Source organism: Octopus bimaculoides, chromosome 6 (assembly GCF_046866305.1).
Source record: "Octopus bimaculoides isolate indiv1 chromosome 6, ASM4686630v1, whole genome shotgun sequence".
NCBI classification, from domain to species: Eukaryota; Metazoa; Mollusca; class Cephalopoda; order Octopoda; family Octopodidae; genus Octopus; species Octopus bimaculoides.
The window spans coordinates 94,235,193-94,258,862 of NC_142933.1; the positions used below are offsets into that span (position 1 = coordinate 94,235,193).

General features: G+C 37.3%; 1 long non-coding RNA gene across 1 annotated transcript; it reads left to right on the forward strand.

Moving 5' to 3' along the window:
• Nucleotides 1-17,069: 17,069 nt before the first annotated feature.
• On the forward strand, nucleotides 17,070-19,627 carry LOC149135307 (uncharacterized). Its single transcript, XR_016242130.1, has 2 exons — nucleotides 17,070-17,355; nucleotides 18,019-19,627. It is a non-coding gene; the product is annotated as an uncharacterized LOC149135307 (long non-coding RNA).
• Nucleotides 19,628-23,670: the final 4,043 nt, after the last annotated feature.

Genomic DNA, 23,670 nt, shown 5'->3' on the forward strand with positions numbered 1-23,670 from the left:
AATAATGATGATGATGATGATGATGATGATGATGATGATGATGATGATGATGATGATAATAATAATAATAGCAACAACAACGTTAAACGCCTGCTTATAGATTAATTTCAAGGCTGTGAGAACCTGATGACTTCAACATAAAACAATTGTTCAGCTGCTGTTTGTTAAGTAGTAGTCGCTTGCTTTTGTAGTTTGTTGTGTTAGCCCCAACCCCTTTTTTTTGTTCCTGTCTGAAACCCCTACAGTGCCCGTAATAATAAGCAGTAATCTATGAAGCAATAGTAATGTAGGAGATTGAAGAATTGTAGGGATGGAGATGAAGAGGAGAATGGTGAAAAATATAGCAAAGATTTTTTTGTTTGCTTTGCTTTTTTGTTTTCTTACCTTGTGTGTGTGTGTGTGTGTGTGTGTGTGTGTGTGTGTGTGTGTGTGTGTTTCTTTGAGAAACAGCTGCGCTGATGAAATGAAAACAGAAAGTCATTAGTGATGCGATGTCTTAATAAAACCATTTATTTGATTGCAAAGGTACCATGTGAAGAAACCATTACTTCTCTGTATAATAATTTCATAAATAAACCAACAGGAGACTCTATGCGTGGTCGATATGCATGTTAGGTATTGTAGCTAAATTACTCTTAAATCACAACCTGCTGTTTCAAATGAATAAAAAGAGAAAGAAGAGAATAATGAGAGCTAAAGCTTACATTGGATTATGTAGTACGTCTTTCCTCGTTTATCACGGAATCACTTGTTACTGATCCGTAATGACATGGTATGCTCAATTGTGAACCAAGTTACGCTTATCACGAATTGATATGTGATAACACTAGTCGGTGATCAGTCAAAGATTCAGTTTGGACGACAAAAGTACACCCCAGCGACCGTCCGCAGCTCTCTGTTGAACATGGTGTCTCGGAAGGAAACACGTTCTTTTATTCATTTGTTACTAATTCACTTAACATGTTTTTTCTTAACCAAACATTCATCATAAACGAAGATAGATAAATTGGAAAAATGATGTCAGAAAAAAAAAAAAAAATGAGAGTGAAGTTTTAGTGAGTTCATTGTGCTTTTATTCCCTATAATTTTGAGTTCTACGTAATTTTGGTTTCTATTAACAATGTGGTAAGCTATGCCGCGCTCATTTTAAATTGTCTTAGTCATATATATATATATGGTAGTAAGAAACTCTCAAGGGGATTTCCTCTATGAGAAGAACCCTTCTTCAGGCAAGTGTTTCGGCCCCTAACTTTTTTACACGCTAAGGAGGCCGGGCCGCATCTGGGTCCTGACCCTTCTGTCACATTTTACCCCCTTGGATATCGGCGACTCGTGCGTTTAAGCCGCTTAGAGATTTCTTCTAGTTGCAACTCCTCTTTTGCTTTTAATTGTTTGAAATCTTCCTCGAGGGAAGAAGCTGGTTTCTAACAAAGATGCAAAGCTCTATTGTTGGGACATAGATAACAAAAACTAGTTCACATTTTGAGCTTGCATATTTTTTACTATTCCATTGACAGAGTGCATTTGTAATGTGCGTGTTAAGATGGCTGATTTCTTTTTCTGAAAACCCTAGCTTTGCCATACTGTCACTTAGGCGTTTACTCACAAATCCAAGTGCGCCAGTTATCATTCGTATGAATGTGAATTTTTAATCAGCATGTGTGTGTGTGTGTGTGTGTGTGTGTGTGTGTGTGTGTGTGTGTGTGTGTGTGTGAGTGTGTGTGTATGTGTGTGTAAAATTAGAACTCGGGCAAAATGCTTGGAGGTTATTGATCAAAATATAATGTAGATACAAATACAGTAGTTGAGGTTAACAGGTTAACAGGCTAATCGATATCCAATCAATCCACCGAAGGGTGCCAGACGAAAACGTCAGCAGCCGAACTTATTGACACCCAACGAAATGTCCTGGATTTATTTTAGTTGTGGCTGTGTCTTCTGCTTCTTTTCTCTGACGAATGACGAAAACATTTTGATGACGTAATCGGAGCGTAGTGTTGGTGGGGAAGCGGAAGGGGTACATCGATTAACATGGATGTCTGATATGACAAATGTACTTTATACTCTGAGTAAAAAAAGGCATTGATATCGAGATAATGGGCGAACTACAACGTGGTCGATCATCCTTTAGAAATAGCTGACAAGTCTCCCTCAATTCATATCCTACCGTCTTAATGTGGTCACTCGTCTTCTAGAAATAACAGACAAGTTATCCTCAGTTCACACCCTGCCGTTTTAATGTTGTCACTTGTCCTCTTGAAATAGCTGACAAGTCTCCCTCAATTCTCACGCTACTATTTTAATGTAGTCACTCGTCGTCTAGACATAGTAGACAAGTTTCCTTGATTTCCCGACCATTTTAACCAATGTAACAACAGATGTTATAATATGCTTGGGAAAAAAAAAACGAAATGATTGCAGATGGAATTCATTTGACCAAAGTCCTGCTTGATTAAGACTGACCCAGGGCTAAACATTAACAGTTATAGACATTGACTAAAATCATCGTTACTCTCGGCAGAATAGTTAGAGCTTCGAGCAAATTCTTTGAGGTATTTGTCCCGGTTCTAAACGGTCTGAGTTCAAATCTTACCAAGGTCAACTTCGCCTGTCATCCTTTTGGGAGGCTGGGACGATAAAATAAAGTATCATTCACGTACTGAGGCCAATGTAATCAATTGAGCATCTGACAGTCGGGATAACCAGAATGTGTGGGGTTTCCTCGGTTGTCCTTGTGAGGAACTTCCCTCTTTTGGGGAATTTCATTGTTTAATTGTCATTGTTATTTTATTGTTTACTCGATTTTTGTGTCAAACTCCACGTGTCTCTATTTGTTTTGTGTTCAGCCCTTGTGGCCAATAAAGAAACGATCATTACATCGGCATCTGAGTTCAAATTCCACCGAGGTCAAATTTGTCTTTCATACTTTCGGGGTCGATAAAATAAGAGCCAGTTTAGCACCGGGGTCATTGAAATCAATTAACCTTTTGTAGAAAGGATTATTAAATTGGTGTCAGTATAGTGTATCTAGGACGATATGAGTGAATGTGTTCTGCTCGAAGGCATTGAATAGGATAGGATTTGATGGATATTTTGCCTGTTGTTTCTAGTAGATCCAATGAATATGCAGTTGTGCATCGTTAACCAGCTAGAGGAGATGTCCTCATGGGGTTAAAAAATCCCCAGCGAAGTCCGTTCGAACGGACAGCCATGTTGAAGTGGCTACGAACATTACTTGTTAGTACACCTACTGCGTTGATCTCCTAGAGAGATTTTAGAACTAGCATTTTTGCTTATATATATATATAATATAATACAATAAAATATAATATAATATTATATTACATTATATTATATTATATCATATTATATTATATTATATATATATATATATATATATATATATACATAAACATATACACAATTCCCTGCCCTATATCTATAATATATATATATATATATATATATATATATATATATATATATATATATATATATATATATATATACACATATATATATATATATATACATATATATATATACACACACACTCGCACCCCACCGCATACATACACACATACATACATACATACATATATATATATACATATATATATTCATATACACACATGTATATGCATATACATATGTATGTATGTATGTATTTATATGCGTAGACATTCACATGTATGCACAAGCACACACGTTCTATCTTGCTTACAAAACATGCATATATACAACGGTTCTCTCGCTCATTCTTTTCAGTCTTTCATACACATACACGTCTCTCCTCTTTCTCCTTCTCCCTTTAACACACCAGATAGACACAGACCACCTGATATATAGAGATGGTGGGGGAGAGGGGGAAGGAAACACCCCATTTATTGCAGACAGCCTTAATGTTATAAACCTGGAGATGGTTTACATGATTAACGGTAGCCGTGTCTCATTAATTTGTAATGAGACAAAACTAATCTGACCCACCCTTACTTTAATATAAACAAATACTTATCAATGATAAAAAAAAACTATTTATCAAAGCTACTGTTTTCTATTTACCATTAAGATTAACAATAAATAGCACTGAATCATTGAGTTTATAGAGGACTATATAAGCAAATAGAAAAGCGCCACTATTAGCACGAGTTAAGTAGCTCAATGATAATAGCAGACGATAATATAAATTGTTACTATGAGGGTGAAAAGTTTTTGTTAATAGATTATTTACAGTAGAAGAGTAGCATCCATAATCATTTCCAAGTTCTCTGTGATTGGTGAGAGGAAAGGAGAAATTATTCTTAGGCCATGGATCTGGCTCAGATGCTTTTAACAGAGTGAACTCTGGACAAAGTCAGCTCAGTAAGGGTGATATGGTGGCGATAAACTCAAGTATGGATATGTTGCTGACTTAGAAATAAAACAGTACCTCCAGCGGACTTGTACTCATTTTATGCCAACCAGATGGCTTCAGTGGAGTCAAGATTACACTAAAATAAATTTGTGCAAATCGCTGTGATCGATCTTGAAATCACGTTGTCAGGATCGACCATGCTTGATCCCATAACACAAATTGATCACCGAACTAAATACCAACCTTTCTTTGGGTTTACGTTCTGAATTCAAATTCTGCTGAAACATCAGGTCAGAATTAGATGGGGAACAAGTGAACCAATTAACATGGTCCTTCGAATTGTAAGTAGAAAGAAGTTTTTTTTATATATATAAAAATCTTTAATAAATAGATTTAGTCATTTTATTTTGTTCTGTTACTTTATTTGTGTGGAGGCGCAATGGCCCAGTGGCCCAGTAGTTAGGGCAGCGGACTCGCGGTCATAGGATCGCGGTTTCGATTCCCAGACCGGGCGTTGTGAGTGTTTATTGAGCGAAAGCACCTGAAGCTCCGGCAGGGGATGGTGGCGAACCCTGCTGTACTCTTCCACCACAACTTTCTCTCACTCTTTCTCCCTGTTTCTGTTGTGCCTGTAATTCAAAGGGTCAGCCTTGTCACAACTGTGTCACGCTGAATATCCCCAAGAACTACGTTAAGGGTACATGTGTCTGTGGAGTGCTCAGCCACTTGCACGTTAATTTCACGAGTAGGCTGTTCCGTTGATCAGATCAACTGGAACCCTCGACGTCGTAAGCGACGGAGTGCCAACACACACTTTATTTGTAAGCATCTCATCTACACTATACTTACATGAACACTTACACAACGCTTACCCGTACCTAACTGATTGCTAAAATATCTAATAAACTTAATTGGTTACTAAAATATTTAATATTACTGAAATATTTTAATACTAAAATATTTAATATTTAATAAGCATAATTGATTGCTAAAATATTTAATAAATGAGACCTACATTTCTCACCTAACCTGGGCTTGTTGCCTTTTGAAATTAAGCCCACATTTCACATCTGGCCTTGGCCATTTACCAACTGGAGGAAACATTTCCTGACTGGCAATTGAACTGGGGCCGCCTACATGTCGCATCTGGTTTGATCCTTATAACCAGCTTAGCACTTTGTATGCCGATGACCTTCGAAGACTCTACGAAAATAATGATAATTATACTGTGAACGTTCAACTTGAGCAATTACAATTTGAAGTCTGCAGAGAAAAAACAAATGTAGGCGGAAACAGAATTCCAATATACTTTGTTTTTAATGATTTAGTTAGAAGGGAAAGTGCAGCACCCATTACGATTATTCAAGGCCTATCTCTGTACTGGTGGAGGGAAGGAAGATACCCTCACACCAGACACCTGGCTCCAATGCTTGCAATAGAGTGAACTCTGCTAAAAGTAACCAAAGGTTTAATGGTGGTGGTGGTGGTGGTGGACCGAGTGACAGATTAAATTTATCATCCAGATAGTTCCGGAGAGGAGATATTAAGTGTAGTGAATTAGCGAATCATCAACACCGAAATATTAATGGTTCCTCGAAAGAGCTTCTACACAGTTTCAGTCTGCCAAATTTCGCTCACAAAGCTTTGGTCAACAAGAGGTTATGGTCAAAAGACATTTGCGGAAGGTGTAAGGCAATGCTGCCTTGTAAAATCGTTTTCTGCCGTGACGTCGGATTAATCAAATCGTAGTGAAAGTGAATCGCGGGAGGCGAAGACATAGAATAGATGACGGAAGGATAAAAATAAGTGTGTGTGTATCAGGTGGGAAGGGTTCTTATATATTTCGCTTACTCTGAGGAGCAAAGCACGATGGTAGAAGCGGCGAAAGAAATAAGTGAGGTGATGACATGTCTGTTGGCTAGAGTCTGGAATGTGTTGGTGAATGAGTGAGTCATTGTCAATCATTCAAAGAGGTTTAGTTTGGATACGGCCTCGGTTGTTCGTGTATACGGCAGCATCATAGCTCTAGACATGAGAGTACTATTCTATTGCAGGTTCCTATGAGTTTTACAGAGAAACCGTAACTGTTTTAGTCGTGACTGAAGTATTTTCTGGTTTTGAAGAGGAACGCAATTTCGTAATGCTATAAATCTGATTGTATGGTCAATCGTCTGTATCAATTTTCAAGGTTTTAACTGCGTGTTGTCCACGTCTAGAAAGAGTAAAAGAAGGGGTCCCTGAGAGAAATTTTACAAGACGGAACTTAATGTGACTTTCAGGCTCCCATGGTGCCTGAAAACGTGCTTTTTTTTTTTTGTTTTTTAGGGAGGGTCCTGTCAGATATTTACGACTCTCTAGTCTCCTTTGAATCGGTTTGATCCTACTCTTATAAGCCCTGGGTAGGGATCAAAGTTTGTTTTCACGATATGCGCAATACGTACAGAAAATATGTATTTTTGTGCTGTAAAAGGAGATAAGGCTATCACCTCCTTCCCCCGTTCATTCCCTCGACGCCGATAATTAATTTACTGATCGATTCTCTCCACCCACTTCAAAATTTAACTTTATTCTTCAATCTAAAGATATCGATCTAATAATTTAAATGTCGACTTATAATTCTTGGGCGGGGAGCACAGTCGACTACGGTGAACCGAGTACTGGATTGGTATTTATTTTATTAGCTTTTGAAGGGACGAGAGGCAAAATAGAGGCCACAGGGAATGGAACTCGCGAAGAAGTAGTGGTTAAGAGCGCGGGCTACTAACCCCAAGATTTCGAGTTCGATTCCAAGCAGTGACCTGAATAATAATAATAATAATAATAATAATAATAATAATAATAATAATAATAATAATAATAACATCGAAAAATACCTTAGGAATGAGAACCCAGGTTTGAAATTTCCCCAAGACACCTGATGAAGGCTGGAGAGTATATCAGCCGAAACGTTGTGTTAACAACAAACAAGGTGAGGACGAATATCCGTCAAATGTAAATAATGTAAATAATGTACATAATTCCTCATCTCTTAAATATAGAACTGTAAATATAAGACATTTTGTCCAAAATTCTACAGTTTCTTTCAGTTCGTATTCTTCTCAGTAGCCATAGTAACGATGACGTCACTGCTGCTATTGGCTTTGAATCCCGAAGTATTCGTCTGATGAGACACAAACAGAAATCACTCGCTATAATAGGGAGAGGAGGAGCTAACAATAAATAAGTAAGGTCACATGTTTGTGGAGATTAAAATGTAAAACAGTGTCTCATACTGGTCTCAATAAGAGAGAGTGTGGCTGTGTGGTAAGTAGCTTGCTTACCAACCACATGGTTCGGGGTTCAGTCCCACTGCGTGGCACCTTGGGCAAGTGTCTTCTACTATAGTCTCGGACCGACCAAAGCCTTGTGAGTGGATTTGGTAGACAGAAACTAAAAGAAGACTGTCGTATATATGTATATATATATATATATATATATATATGTGTGTGTGTGTGTGTGTGTGTGTGTGTGTGTGTGTGTGTGTGTGTGTGTGTGTGTGTATGTTTGTGTGTCTGTGTTTATCCCCCCATCATCGCTTGACAACCGATGCTGGTGTGTTTGCGTCCCCGTAACTTAGCGGTTTGGCAAAAAGAGACCGATAGAATAAGTACTAGGCTTCCAAAGAATAAGTCCTGGGGTCGATTTGCTCGACGAAAGGCAGTGCTCCAGCATGGCCACAGTCAAATGACTGAAACAAGTAAAAGAGTAAAGGAGTATATATATATATATATATGTGTGTGTGTATATGTATATGTGTATACATATGTATATGTGTGTGCATATATATATACACACACATATATATATATATATATATATATACATATATATATATATATATATATGTGTGTGTGTGTGTGTGTGTGTGTGTGTGTGTGTGTGTGTGTGTGTGTGTGTGTGTAACGACATCCCTACGTGTGTGTGTTGTTTGTATGTATGTATCCTAGACACTCGTACACAAAAAAAGGGGCAGTATTGAAATGGCTGGAATGCTTTTGATCAATGTTTTGCTCAATAAATTGCTCTCATCCGGGGCTAAACACAAAACAACGGCGACGACGACGACGACGACGACAACATCAAGAACATCCTCATCAACAACAACAACAACAACAACAACAAAATCTTTTAAGCTCGGTGGGATAAACGAATCCACTACAAAGTTAGCATCGGATGAATGATATATATATAGGTACGGGGTGGGACTTTATCGCTCATCGATAGAAGGGCTACAAAACACGTATTATGAATGAGCTTATAAATGGGGGCGGGGGGGGGGGGGGAATGAGGCAGAATAAAAGGAGAGAAACTGGTACACAATTTAGTTGTCAAAATGCGAATGTATTTTGATAAATAAAAGTGATGTTTCTATTCAATGAAAAGAGATTGTGTTTGTTCGTCTTTTTGTTTAGTTCTTGTTATTTTGTCGTTTTAATTTTTAATATCCGCACCTCAAAAACAAAACAACAATAACAACAAAAACAACAATAATAATAATGATAATAATATTAATGATGATGATGATGATGATTATGATAATAATAATAATAATAATAATAATAATAATAATAATAATAATGATAATAATAATAATGATAATAATAATGATGATGCTGATGCTGCTGCTGATAATAATAATAATAATAATAATAATAATAATAATAATAATAATAATAATAATAATAATAATAATAATGATAATAATAATAATGATAATAATAATGATAATAATAATAGTAAACAAACATAACACAAACAAACAAACAAACAAAGACATGGTGCTTTTACCAAAATGAAAACGCATCTGCCGTTTCCGTCATCGAAGAGAATCCGAAGCCAAACGTTCGATAATGGTGATTTGATAGCAGGAAATCCTGACTATTTTTCCAATTTTTATCCTTCAATAAGAAAGAACTTTTTCAGATTCGGTTTGAATTTCTATCTGCTAAAGAGACTCGAAATCAAATTATCGCCATCGCTGGTTACTGTTGTTGTTGTTGTTGTTGTTGTTGTTGTTGTTGATGCCGTTTACCAGTCTCCTGCCCTTCCTCCTCTTCTTCCTCTCCCCGTCCTCTTCTTCTCTCTCCCCTCTTTCTCTTCTTCACCCGCTTCCTCTTTCTCCTCTTCCTATTGTCCCTCCTCTTCCCTATTTGTAGTAGTAGTAGTAGTAGTAGTAGTAGTAGTAGCAACATCATTATCATCATCAGCGGCAGTAATAGCAGTAGGAGAACTAGTAGTTGTTGTAGCATCATCATCATCATCATCATCATCATCATCATCATCATCATCCTCATCATCATCCTCATCATCATCATCATCATCATCACCACCACTATCCTCCTCCTCCTCCTCCCCCTCATCATCATCATCATCATCATCAGTAGTAGTAGTAGTAGTAGTAGTAGTACTAATAAATTTGATTCACCCTGTTGCCTGTTTTTCCGTTTGTGACATTGGAATAAAATGTCTGAATCTCAGATTTTAAACATCCGATATTTTCACACTTCGTCGTGTGTTTCCTGTTTCTCCGACCACGCTTCATCCGTCGCCACAAACGGATGGCGAAGTGTGGTCACACAAAGGACGCACAGCGTTCGACCAGTCGCAATGGTGACCGTCGTACAACAGTATGACTTGGTCTTGTAGTATGACTTACCAGCTGTACAATATCACAACTCCACCGAAAATGTGCTACTTGTAAACTGTTAAACAAAGCATGGATCTATTTTAAAACGGGGGCGCCAGTATTTTCTTAACGAAACACTAACGAAACACTTTGAAACTTGGGACACTGGTAGAATGTGTTATATAAAACATCTTTTACTCTTAGTCTTCTTAACAAAAAAAAAAAAAGAATTCGCAAGTTATTCCATGTTAAAGTTGTCGTATTTTTGTAATTTCAACCAATCACTGACGTCTATTCAACTCAATAGAGTTACTGCTGGGCGGTCATAAAAATGTTATTCCCTGTGACATATTTCATCCGGTTTAATCGTAATTTATACGCATATATTGTTTATATAATAAATTACGCTGTGCGTATCTATGTGTAACAATTTTAGAGTTCCGATTCTAGAGTTAGGGTTAGTTTTAGGGTTAGGGTTAGGGTTAGGGTTACCGTTAACAGTCTAGTTAGGGTTAGGGTTAGGGTTAGGGGATTAATACGATATACACCGTTACAGCGCTAACTGTTTTCAACTGAATAGACGTCAGTGATTAGTAGAAATTATCGAAATAAGACAATTTTTTACATGAAATAAATTCGAATACAAAAATATTTTTCTGTTCTATAACACAAAATAGATAAGTATACGAAGTTTGAAAGTCTTTCCGTACCAAAAACACTACATAAAACATAAAATAGATCCCAAAGCATTGAATACTTACCGTATTTTAACGTGTATAAGGAACCCCCTAAGTTTTGGGGGCTTAAAATTTGGCAAAAGGGGTTTTGTAAGGGATTATAATACTATCCATGTATAAGAAACTCCCATATTTTTTTAACCTTATTTTTGACAATAATAATAATTTTGACAAAATAAATTTTGACAATAATAATAATTTTGACAAAATAATTTTTGACAATAATAATAATTTTGACAAAATAATGTTTGACTATAATAATAATTTTGACAAAATAATTTTTGACAATAATAATAATTTTGACAAAATAATTTTTGATAATAATAATAATTTTGACAAAATAATGTTTGACTATAATAATAATTTTGACAAAATAATGTTTGACTATAATAATAATTTTGACAAAATAAGTAAGACGAGAATAAATAAGGCAAGGACCGCTTTTCAACTGTTAAATGATGATGATGATGATGATGATAGGAGGAGGAGGAGGAGGAGGAGGAAAAAGACGATAAAGATGACGACGACGAGGATGACGATGTCGATGTCGATGGAGATGATAATGATGATGATGATGATGATGATGATGACGATTGTAGTCATCGTCATAATGACAACGACGGTGATGATGATAACAATGACGTCGACATCGACGGCGACGTCGAGGATAATGATGATGACGATGATGATGATGCTTAACCTCAAGTCTACTCTAATCAAGTTCACCTGTGATCGAAGGCTAAACGTTACACGAATCGATGTCTGAAATTGAACCACGGCGACTAAGAAAGAGATCGATTCACTTCTGACAGTCAAAGGCGTTTCCTAATGCCAGTTCTCACCCAGCTATCGACGGTCTACGTATGGAGATGATGCCAACGACGACGACAATAATGATGCTGATGATGATGATGATGATGACAATAATGATGATGATGCTGATGATGATGACGAAGATGATGTTGACGACGATGCTGCTGATGATGATGACAATAATGATGCTGATGCTGATGATGATGACGAAGATGATGTTGACGAAGATGATGTTGACAATAATGATGCTGCTGCTGATGATGATGACAATAATGATGCTGATGATGATGATGATGATGATGATGATGATGATGATGATGATGTTGACAAAGATGTTGTTGACAAAGATGATGTTGACGACGATGGTGCTGCTGCTGATGCTGATGACAATAATTATGCTGATGCTGATGATGATGACGAAGATGATGTCGACGAAGATGATGTTGACAATGATGATGCTGCTGCTGATGATGATGACAATAATGATGATGATGCTGATGATGATGACGGAGATGATGTTGACAAAGATGATGTTGACAAAGATGATGTTGACGACGATGGTGCTGCTGCTGATGCTGATGACAATAATGATGCTGATGCTGATGATGATGACGAAGATGATGTTGACAACGATGATGCTGCTGTTGATGATGATGACAATAATGATGCTGATGCTGATGATGTTGACGAAGATGATGTTAACAAAGATGATGTTGACGACGATAATGATGCTGCTGCTGATGATGATGACAATAATGATGCTGATGATGATGACGAAAATGATGTTGACGAAGACGATGATGTTGACGATATTGTTATTTCCAGTATTGTTTCTTGTTATTGTTGTTTGTCAGTGTTTCTTTTGTTATTTGTTTTTTACCTGTTATTTTTGTTGCTGTTGTTATTGCGCTTATAATTACTGATGATGTTATCATTGTTGATTTTGTTGTTGTTTTATTTGTGCATCTTTAGTGTTGCTGTAACTATTGCCGTCGGTCTTGTTGCTACTACTGCAACTGTTATTAATATTACACTTGTTATACTTCTTACGCTGCATTCCACTTTCTTTCTTTCCTTTTTTTTAATACTTTTATCATAATTATTAACGCTGTTATTATTTTCATTATAGTCGTTGTTTTTATTGTTGTTGAGTAGTAGTAGTCATTTTTTGTTGTTGTTGTCGTTGTTGTCTTAGTACAATAATTACTATTATAGTTTTAGAACGTTGAGCTCTCTCTCTCTCCTCCGAGGCGTGTAACGTAATCTCGTTATTTTCAGTTTTAAAGAACTTATTTCTTTTCGCTCTTGAAATATCATAGAAAAGTATATATATAAAAATTAAAAAAAAGCTACAAGAAATATCATAATGATAAAAGAAATACAGCATAAAAAAATTTTTTTATAAACAAACGATAACAAGCAGAAAAAGAAATCGTTTCATCTTAATTCCCAATAGAGAAATATGGCGGCAGGTGAGATTTGATTCAGCGCGAAAAGTATGAAAAATGAATAATCCTTACAGACTAGAAGCAAAAAGAAATAGAAAGAAATCTTATTATATACAGAAGAGAGACATACTACACCTGGGTACATATATACTCATAGCAATAATTGTGGAGAAAGTAAATATATGAAATAAGCAGAAAATATAGAAAAATACAGACTGGTCGAAATCAGGTTGACGTTCAGATTAATGGCCAATAATGATTACTAATATGGACTTGTGTAAATGCCGCGTTTTATAAACGTTGCTGTTTCGATTTTAGTGCATGAATTTTATAGATCTTCATAATATCGTCTCTACATATCCGTTATGGCTTTATTATTATTATTATTATTATTATTATTTTATGTTTGACTTTTGTTTTGCATTTGTACAAGTTGGATCCAAGTCTCACCCAGAGACCTCAAGAGACAACAAGTTAGAAGTTCATGTAGGTGTTATGCCTAGGGTACCATATATTTGGATTTGTACAGTTTTGTTCAAGTGAATGTTTAAGAAACCAAAAGAAAATTATGTGTTTGCTTTAAAATTTGAGATCACATAGACAGTATTTTACGTAGGATATGGGCAGTTCCCATGAGCACTATCTTTTATTATTATTATTATTATTATTATTATTATTATTATTATTGTTCAGTAGTTTTATTTTTATAACGTGCTTTCACTTCACTACCGAGCGCAGCTCTGTGCGCCTTGGGTATGTGCTGTGGTTTGCTGTGGTGCTCTTATGTTTACTGTATTGAAAGTGTTTTGCGTAGAATGTGTGCAGTGCCCAGTAGTGCAATTTTCTGTATGTTATATATATTTGTAAGTCCTGGTGTTTTTGTTATGTATTTGTCTGAATATTTTTTTTATTATACTTAAGGCACCTACTATGATAGGAATTGTTTCTGTTTTTAGATTCCACATTCGAGTTATCTCTATTTCCAGGTCTTTGTATTTTGAAAGTTTTTCCATTTCTTTTAGAGAAACGTTGTCATCTGCTGGTATTGATACATCAATTAGAAAGCATTTTTTTTCTTCATGATCTTTGACAACTATATCTGGTCTATTTGCCTTAATTTCTCTATCTGTGTGTATTGGCATATCCCAGAGTATGGTTGCTTTCTCGTTTTCTGTGACCTTTTCTGGCGTGTGTTTATACCATCTTTTTACTGTTGTTATTCCATAGTGTTGGCATAGCTTCCAGTGAAAACTCACAACTTATTTTGCTGGATATGATGGGACGTGTCAGCCGTCCACAGCCAGCAGACAAAGGTGACACTGCGAAGAATTTTTGCAGTTCCAAGCGATACTGATTTTTGTAGGTGTTCTACCTTTACATTTGCAGCGATCTTTTTTAGCCATGCTGGTAGTTGAGTGCTGATACTTCCAAGTGCACCAATTACTATTAGTATCTTGTCTACTCTCTTCATTGACCACAGCCTTCGTATTTCTCACTTCAAATCGTCATAGTTGTTGATTTTTTCTTCTTTCACATTGATCCTGTTGTCACCGGGGCGTGCTATGTCGATTATCATACATGTTCTTTCATTTTTATTCACCACAACAATGTCCGGTTCCCTCTGTCTGGTCGGCTGATTGCACTGGATCATTGCATCCCACAGTTTATTGGCTGACTATGGAGTGATGCTAGAGCTGTGAAATCTTGCAGGCATTAATTTCAGCGCTTCTTATTATCAACTGCATTGTTTCTTTTCGGGTAAACTGACATCTGACTGTCCAAAAGTAACTAGTAGCGACTTGTCTTGAAAATCCACAGAATTTGGCACCGTGGTGTTATCAAGTATCTGCTGAAAAAGGGTTTAGTCCCCAACCGACGAAGTTACTCCATTAGGGATTGACACTCCAGTTTTATTAACGGTGCAAAAGTGAGCAGCTGAATTTAGGAGGGGAAGAGAGAGTCTTGAAGATGACCCAAGGCCTGGTTGTCCTGCTACTACTACAACTGAGGAAAACATTGATCGTGTTCATCACATGGTGATGGATAACATGCGATTGATTATAAAAGGAATAACCAAATGCTATTAGCGTATCCTATGAGAAAGTTGAGAATATTCTGCGCAATGAACTTAACGTGACAAAGGTTTTTTTCTACTCGATGGCTGCCACGTCTTCTGACACCTGATCAAAAGCGTATCAAGCTGGTTACATCACGGGAAAATCTGACACTGTTTGAGGCAGATCCAGCTGGTTTCCGTGAACGTTTCTAAAGCCAAGATAAGTGTTGGGTTAATCACTTTGATTCAGAGACAAAGAGACAATCCACGCACCCATCCTCACTTGCTCCAAAGACAGCCAAAGTCATTTCATCTGCAGGGAAGGTTTTGTGGCTTCAGTTTTTTTTAGGCGGGGTAGTGGTAGTGGTGGTGGCGTGTATGTGTGCAAAAGTCATTGTATTTATTATCTTCAAAAGGTCAAACCATCAATAGAGAGTGCGATGCCAACTTGCTGAGATAGTTATAAAAGGCTTTTAAGACCAAACGGCCAGGAAAACTGACGAAAAGGGTCTCCAGCACACAAGCCCTTGCTTTCAACGGCTGCTGAGCGTGGCTGGGGCTTCGAACTGGTTGATTACCCTCCTTTTTCTCCTGATTTGGGCCCCATCTGACTATAACCTGCTCCTCAACATGAAAAAACACTTGGTTGGGTACCAGTGTCACAGTGATGATGACGCCATATCTGATGTTGATGACTTTTTTGAGTAACAGGATAAACGATTCTTCACCAATGAAACCCAAGTACCGCAACATCGATGGAAGAAGTGTGTAGATCGCAAGAAGGACTATGTTGAAAAATTAACCTCATGTGGTCACATTCTATGAGAGTATCGTGGTCAGCCTATGAACTTTTCAGCCGACCCTCGTACAAATGAATAGAATGAAGTAACGCGGAATAAAGTATCTTGCTCAGCTGACCTGTCCAGGAACTGAACGCACGAGTTTACAATTATGAGCTGAAGCCTTTAATTTCTAGGCGTAGCCATCTTCACAAATACGATATGCATGACATCTATATTATCAAACGTTAACGCAGTAATTCTGTACGCTTGAATTACATCATTTCATTTACTATATGGCACATCAGGATTTCCAAATACCATGAGTGTTTTGGGTTACCTTGAAATGTTTTACAAGGAAATACCACTATTCCCTACTGTTAGTATGTAATTTAGGGAGTGTACTTATCTTACCCTTTTTTAAAATTCATTTTTGCTGTTATCCATTTACTTTCGTATGTTATATACTTTCTCAGTTCATCACGTGATTATCCAGATAGTATAATGCTATACAAGTACGATGCTTTACTATTAAGTCTTTGCTAATTTTTCCTGTCTTTTTTTCCTCTGAAGACTGGTTCTTATATTACATTACCAAATTCTAAATTATGTTTAGCTTACAGGATGTTATCTTCTCACATCTACTCACGAATGTACTCCATCAAAGTTGCCATGTACGCAATAGTAATAAAATATTTTGTGCCAAATTTACGACCTTATTTATTGAGCTATCTAACTTTCTCGCTCAATAGAAGAGCCCCATGATTTCAATCTTAGAATATGTAACCATCTAGGGATTTCACTTATGGTACAGAGATCAGTCAGACAGCGTCGTTTGTATCTTCAACAGAAAGTTTGTTTTTAAATACTTAACGATTTTATATTTGGTAAAGAACACTGTGAAAGACAGATTGATAATAGGTTTAGAACAGGGATAAAATAAAAACAATTTAGTAGTTCTCAAACGCAAATAATAGATAAGCGCTAGTGGGGGAGCCTTTGCGTGATTGATCGGCCTTCAAGAAATAGCAACCAAATCTCTCTCAAAGCACACTCTAATTATAATAGAATAGGAATTCCCTACTCATTTTCATTCAATTTACACACCAGCAGCTTTTTGAGATAAAATTCCTCCACCGCTCCCACTCTGTTATCTTCAGTTATTTGAGTTTTAACTCTTCTGCTACAATAAAACTTCAGCCGGAGAGGAAATTTAAATTACTGTTAGCTTAATTGTTGGGCTCCGATTGGCTGTATGCAAATGAGTTCATGACTGGGTTCCGGAACTCACGTGGGAAAAAAATTTTCGCAGACGGGACACCGGTCCATCACATGATTACCAAATTTTGTCAGCTGAGTGAACCGTGAAATGCAGTGTTTTGCTCAAGAACACAACGCGTCGCCCGGTCGAAGAATCGAAGCCACAATCTTACGATCATGAGTCCAACCCCTATCCAATAAGCTGTATACAATATAGATCGTTAAATCCAAAGTGACGGAAAGGTAGGAAAAAAATCAGTTTTTATTTCATTGATTTATTTATTGGCATTCCTTCGGTATTGGTCTAGAGAGTGCAGGTATGCATAGACGACGTCATTGACCCTCTATTTCACCATAGACCCTTTATCTATGTCATGAGAGAAGGCTTGTGTGGGCGAATGACATCGTGTACCAATATCGAAGGCCTGCCTATCCATTTGTTTGTTTATTTATTTTCCCACTAATAGGCCTACTTCCAGCTTTCTTGTCAATCTCAGAATTTCTTAAACGAAATTTTAATTGAAGAAAGAAAAAAAAAATATGTACAAATCCAGAATCAACAAATTTACCCTTCGGGTAGTCGAAATTTACTCCCTTGGGAACCCTTGCAGCATAAGAGAAAAACTGTTACTAAATTACTACTACTACTACTACTACTACTACTACTACTACTACTACTACTACTGATATTTAACCTTATTGATACCAGCCCTCCTGAGACCACCCATCCTGATTCTATGATATAAATTTCCTGTTTTAAAGTTGATCTAATCACAACTTCCCATCAAAATTTTCTTGTTAATTTGTATTCCAAACATCAGCTTAAGCAATGTCATTTTTTAAGTTTTAATTAAATTCTTCGTTATTTTCGAAATTAATTGAAACAAAAGCGGTGTATTCCAACAGAAATGTGGTGCGAATGAACGACAACATATGGACCACCAGGGTGACGGGATGGACACCATGACAATGGACAAGATCAAGAGGCCGACCAAAGACAAGATAGCGAGATGATCTTACCCGCCACCTGGGGCCTACATGGCTACAACTGGCCAGAAACAGACAGCGGTGGCAGGGATCCAACAGGGGGGCTCTTTTTCAGGAGTGATGAAGCCCTGGTATTGGATGGTATTGAAAGTGTGAATTTAAGACAGTCGCTGAAAGTACAGTCTTTAAATATCGTCAGTTATAAAAATCAGACGTTAAACTCGGGGCCGGATTAAGATCCATCGAGGCCCTAAGCACTTAAAAGATTTTGGTGCCCCCATAAAAGATTATGTAATTCAAAATATAAACAACAACAAATCATAAAATTAATTTTTATTTTTCGAAACGAAACAAAACAGTTAGAAGGAAAACAATGTTTATTTTTGTATACTTCCACTTTATTTAGATTTGAAAAGTTTTCTCCTACTTTCTTGAATTGCAAAGTCTTTGATCGGATCCTCAAAATTAATCTTAGGTAACACATCTGCATCTATACTTAGTAGACATAAAGGCATCCCGAATATTGTTTTAGCAAGTTTAAAGGGATTTCTTTTGTGCCGTAAACCATTTACCATTTCTGTGGTGCCCCCTCCTTCCCTTGATGCCCTTAGCACGTGCTTATTTTGCTTAATGGTTAATCCAGCGCTGGTTAAACTGTAAGAGAGAATAAACCTAAACTGTAAAATAGTTAAAAGTGAAAATCTTAGTTGAACAACGGAAATTTTCTTTACTAATAGATGTTAACCCGGAATAACCACTCCAAAAGCCTAAATGCTTTGCCAAATTCGTGTATCGTTGGACTAGGGGACAGTAATACGAAACCTATGACATGCGTGTCAGTAGTGACACGCAGCGGTTTTTTCTTTTCTTTTTTTTTTCTTCTTTAGGTGAAAGGCGGGCGATGGACTTTGAAAAGAAATCTCCCGGCAATATTAAGTTATTAAAAGTTTATCTTGAGGCATTTATCGGAAACTAATGTACACACACATACACACCTAAGTGTATGTGATTGTGTATGTGTATGTTTGTAAGTGCATATGTGTGTGTAGGGGGGTGTACACCCTGTCGGGGCTTACATTTTCTTTTCTACAAGTCCTATTAGTGTCAGCATATGCACATCAATTTCCGAGTAATCAAAACAAAACAAAAAAAAAGAAAAGAAAGGAAAAATAGACCTTTGCTTTCTACTAAGAATAAAAGATCACCTAGGCAAGCGAACAGTACACGTATATAACCAAGGGAAGGCGCTGTGTCGGATGGTCCTTAACCAGGCAGAAACATGGTATTATTGGCGGCGAGCTGGCAGAAACGTTAGCACACCGGGCGAAATGCTTAACGGTATTTCGTCTGCTGATACGTTCTGAGTTCAAATTCCGCCGAGGTCGACTTTGCCTTTCATCCTTTCGAGGTCGATAAATTAAGTACCAGTCACGCACTGGGGTCGATGTAATCGACTTAATCTCTTTGTCTGTCCTTGTTTGTCCCCTCTATGTTTAGCCCCTTGTGGGCAATAAAGAAATAAGAAACATGGTATCATTGTCCAGATGGAGTTGAAGATACGTCCCCTGGTTAGGCCGACTACATATGTAATATAGAGCGGCCTATCACGGGCGTATCATGGACGTATGGCGGGCGTATGGCGGGTGTATCGATGGCGTATCACGAGTGTATTACGGACGTATTGGGAGCGTAACGTGGATTTGGGCCGACGTGTGTGATAACTAAATTAGCTTTCGCCTTCCGTAAAACGTAACATACCTTTAAGCTGTAACCGACCGGCTGACCAATGTCCTGTGAGTGAATTTGGTAGACTGAAACTGAAAGAATCTCAGTCACTTACACGCGCGCGCACGTGCACACACACACACACACGCACACGCACACATACACACGCACTCGCGCAGAAAGAGAGAGAGAAAGGGTACGACACACAGATAGACAGATACACGCATACATATATGTGAGTATATCTTTATGTTTGCACACCCATCACTTCATAACCGGTGTTAATTTGTTTAACTAAGCCCTACAAACCGGTGCTCCAGCATGGCTGCGGTCCAATGTCTGAAGCGAAGAAAGAAGTAAAAGTGTTGAAATAAAATTAGAGCAATTCTTGTTATTTTCCATATGTTTCCTAGCCTTTAAAAAAATCTGGAATCTAGGAAAAAAGCGGTAGAGCATCGAGTTAATAAAATACCTTACGTTATTTCGTTTCGTATAGCGGGCGGGGTTTGGCTGAGTTCATCATCTCGCACGTTTGCGGAAACAATGGAGGGTAAACCTATCTGTTTAACATGCAATCTTATCTCGCTGTGAAAAAATAAAACAAAGGATTGATTACGCTTGATATGTTTAATCTCTCCGAGCGCAGTAAAGGTAATCACGCTGAAGATTCTACTGCTTTTTCTAGCATGACAGGTTTGATTGACCACATAGGGTCTATCGTTGGTTTGCTGCGATTTCATAGGTTAATATCTAACTCAGTTTTAACAAGAACGATACCGCAAATAGATGTATATTCCAGACTTTCTTGCTAAATAAATCAATAAATGATGCAGGTTTAGTCATAAAAGAACCGGAAACTAGATTCCAATCCAACCGGGGTACCGTGTTCTACAGTGGCAGTGGTACGGTGTTCTTGGGCTGGTAGTCTGCGTGTTCATAAATAAATAGATAAATAAATAAATAATTTAATCTAATGTTTTTAAGTTCAAAGTTTATCAATATATTTTCATTTGTTGAAAGAAATTTTCAACATACTCGCTTTCTTTTTATTATTTATCATTTAATTCTATACCATAACACGCATATATATATATATATATATATATATATATATATATATATATATATATATATATATATATATATATAGACTTATAAAGACAGACAGATACATACTACGCTTAGACATATGTAGATAGATGCGTGTATATATACACACACAGACACACACATACCAAGAAAAACGTTTTACTATATTTCCCCAGTTTACTCATATGACGACAGCTAACTGCTATTGAACACTTCAACCTCGCATTTACTCTCTCCTCGTATCACTGCTGTTTTTCTCTCTCCCCCTCTCTCTTTGCCTTTCTTGCTGTCTTATTCGCTCTCTCTCTCTCTCTCTCTCGCTTTCTCTCTCTCGTTCTCTCTCTCTCTCACGCTAGTTCTCGTTCTCTTTTCTCCTTCCTCTCTCCTTCCCTCACTCCGTGCTTTTTCTTTCTCTCATTAATTTCTCATTCGTTTTTCCTTTCTCCCCTCCTTCTTTCACTAGTCTTAGCCATAATCTCTCTCTCTCTCTTTCTTTCTCTCTCCCTCTCTCTATCTCTTTCACACACACACACACACACACACACACACACACACACACACACACACACACACACACACACACACTCACACACTCCACTTCATATTCTTTCTCTATCTCTACCTATATTTTTCTCTCACTCTCTTCCTCTTTCTGTTTCTCCCCTTCTCTCCTTATGCCCGCCTCTCTTTTTTCTCTTTATGGACACAAAAGAAAAAAAAGAACAAAAATAACACAAAACAAAAACAAACATCTAAAAAGCAACAACAAAAACGAGCATTCTTTGTTAGTTTTTGTTTGTAAACAAAACAAATAACAGGTGTCGCTGATGTGGCAATCACAGTGTTATGAGAGAAGACAAGACTTTGTATGCATGGAACATATACATAAATATATATATAAGCCAAGCTACTCAATAAGAACAAACACTGATAGACAGAAAGTTAGATATATTTCTCATTTAAGTTTCCTGGACGAAACAAACGGGAGGAGCGTTATCATGAAGACGAGTAGAATTTGTAAGTCTAAACAAATTAGTCTTTTTTCTTAAATTAATAATAATAATAATAATAATAATAATAATAATAATAATAATAGTTAATTCGTTTTATTGGCCACAAGGGCTAATATCAATTAAAAATATGTAAGGACAAAGACAGGACGAAGGTTACAAAAGGTTTTGTCCGTAAAGGTAGGAAAGTTCGTTTAAACAGAGGAAGAAAACGGAGAAAGATATAATAAATAAATAGATAAATAAATAAGTAGAACTCCCAAAGGGGGAGGCGCTTCGAAAAAGGAAAGGTTACACGTGGAAAAACCCATAAAACCACGGGAGCCTGGTCAGAAAAAATAAGAAAGGGGTATAGAGCCCTTTCTCCTTTTACATTACCTTTTTTTTTTTTCTACAGGTGTATTCTCAGAATTGGTCCGTTTATACTGGCCATTCTTCCAACAGTCACCCATGATAGATTCTTTTACTTGCCACAGAGCTATCAGATGAAGGATGACCTTACATGAACAGTTTACATCAATTTGTGTGGGAATTTGACATAAAAAGATGATGAGAATAAACAGAGAGGAAAAGGGGACCAGATTATTAGTAGAGAGAGTATACAAAATATGTGATTGTGTGGTAGGAAGTTTGCTTCCCAGCCACAAGGTTCTGAGCTCATTCCCACTACGTTGCCCCTTGGACAAGTGTCTTCTACTATAGAGTCTCGGGATTTGGTTGACGGAAACTGAAAGGAACTCGTCGTATAGGAAACGGAAAGAAGCTCGTCGTATTTACAATATACAGGGTGTCCACAAGGTCTGGGTACATGGAGTAAATAAAATCATAACATAAACAATTAAATATAAGAAATAATAATTTCTTAAAGTATGTGTTAATCCCCATGTACCCAGACTTTGTGGACACCCTGTAGAATTGTGATGGACCATAACTTTGGACCCTGCCATAAGAATACTTCGAGTTTTTTTTTTTTATTAATCCAGTTAATATTCCTTTCTACTCTAGGCACGAGGCCTTAAATTTGGTGGGAGGGGGCCAGTCGATTAGATCGACTCCAGTACACAACTGGTACTTATTTTATCGACCCTGAAAGGATGAATGGCAAAGTCGACCTCGGCGGAATTTGAACGTAAGACAGACGAAACACCGCTAAGCATTTCGCCTGGCGTACTTAACGATTCTGCCAGCTCGCCGCCTTGAGAGATTATAAAGTATTTTACCCCGATTGCTAATCTCTCACTATTAGCTATATATATATATATATATATATGGGGGGGGGGCATGTCTTTGTGTCTGTGTTTGCATACCACCATACTTGACAACCGGTGTCGGTGTGTTTATACCCCCCTTACATAGTGGTTTGGCAGTTGATACCGATAGAATAAGTACCAAACATAAAAAAATAAGTCCTGAAGTCGACTAAAATTCTTCAAGGCGGTGCTCCAGCATGGCCGCAGTCAAATAACTGAACCAAGTAAAAGATAAACAAAGAAAAAGATAAGTGATACATGGATGATGCAGTCCTCCTGGTTCAGCAGAGCCTCAAACTAAGGCTACTCAAGGAAACCCGTAGATACGGGATCGCTCTGGCCAGCAAGAGCACAAGCCTTCGCCCATCTGCTGTTCTCCAGTCTACAAGCGCATGCTTAGAGTAGTTCCATTCACCGTAACCATTTTTTCCATTGTCACCCACCTTTTCATAAATCTGCTCGGAGAGAGCGCTTCCTCCTTCATCCTAACTTTCCTT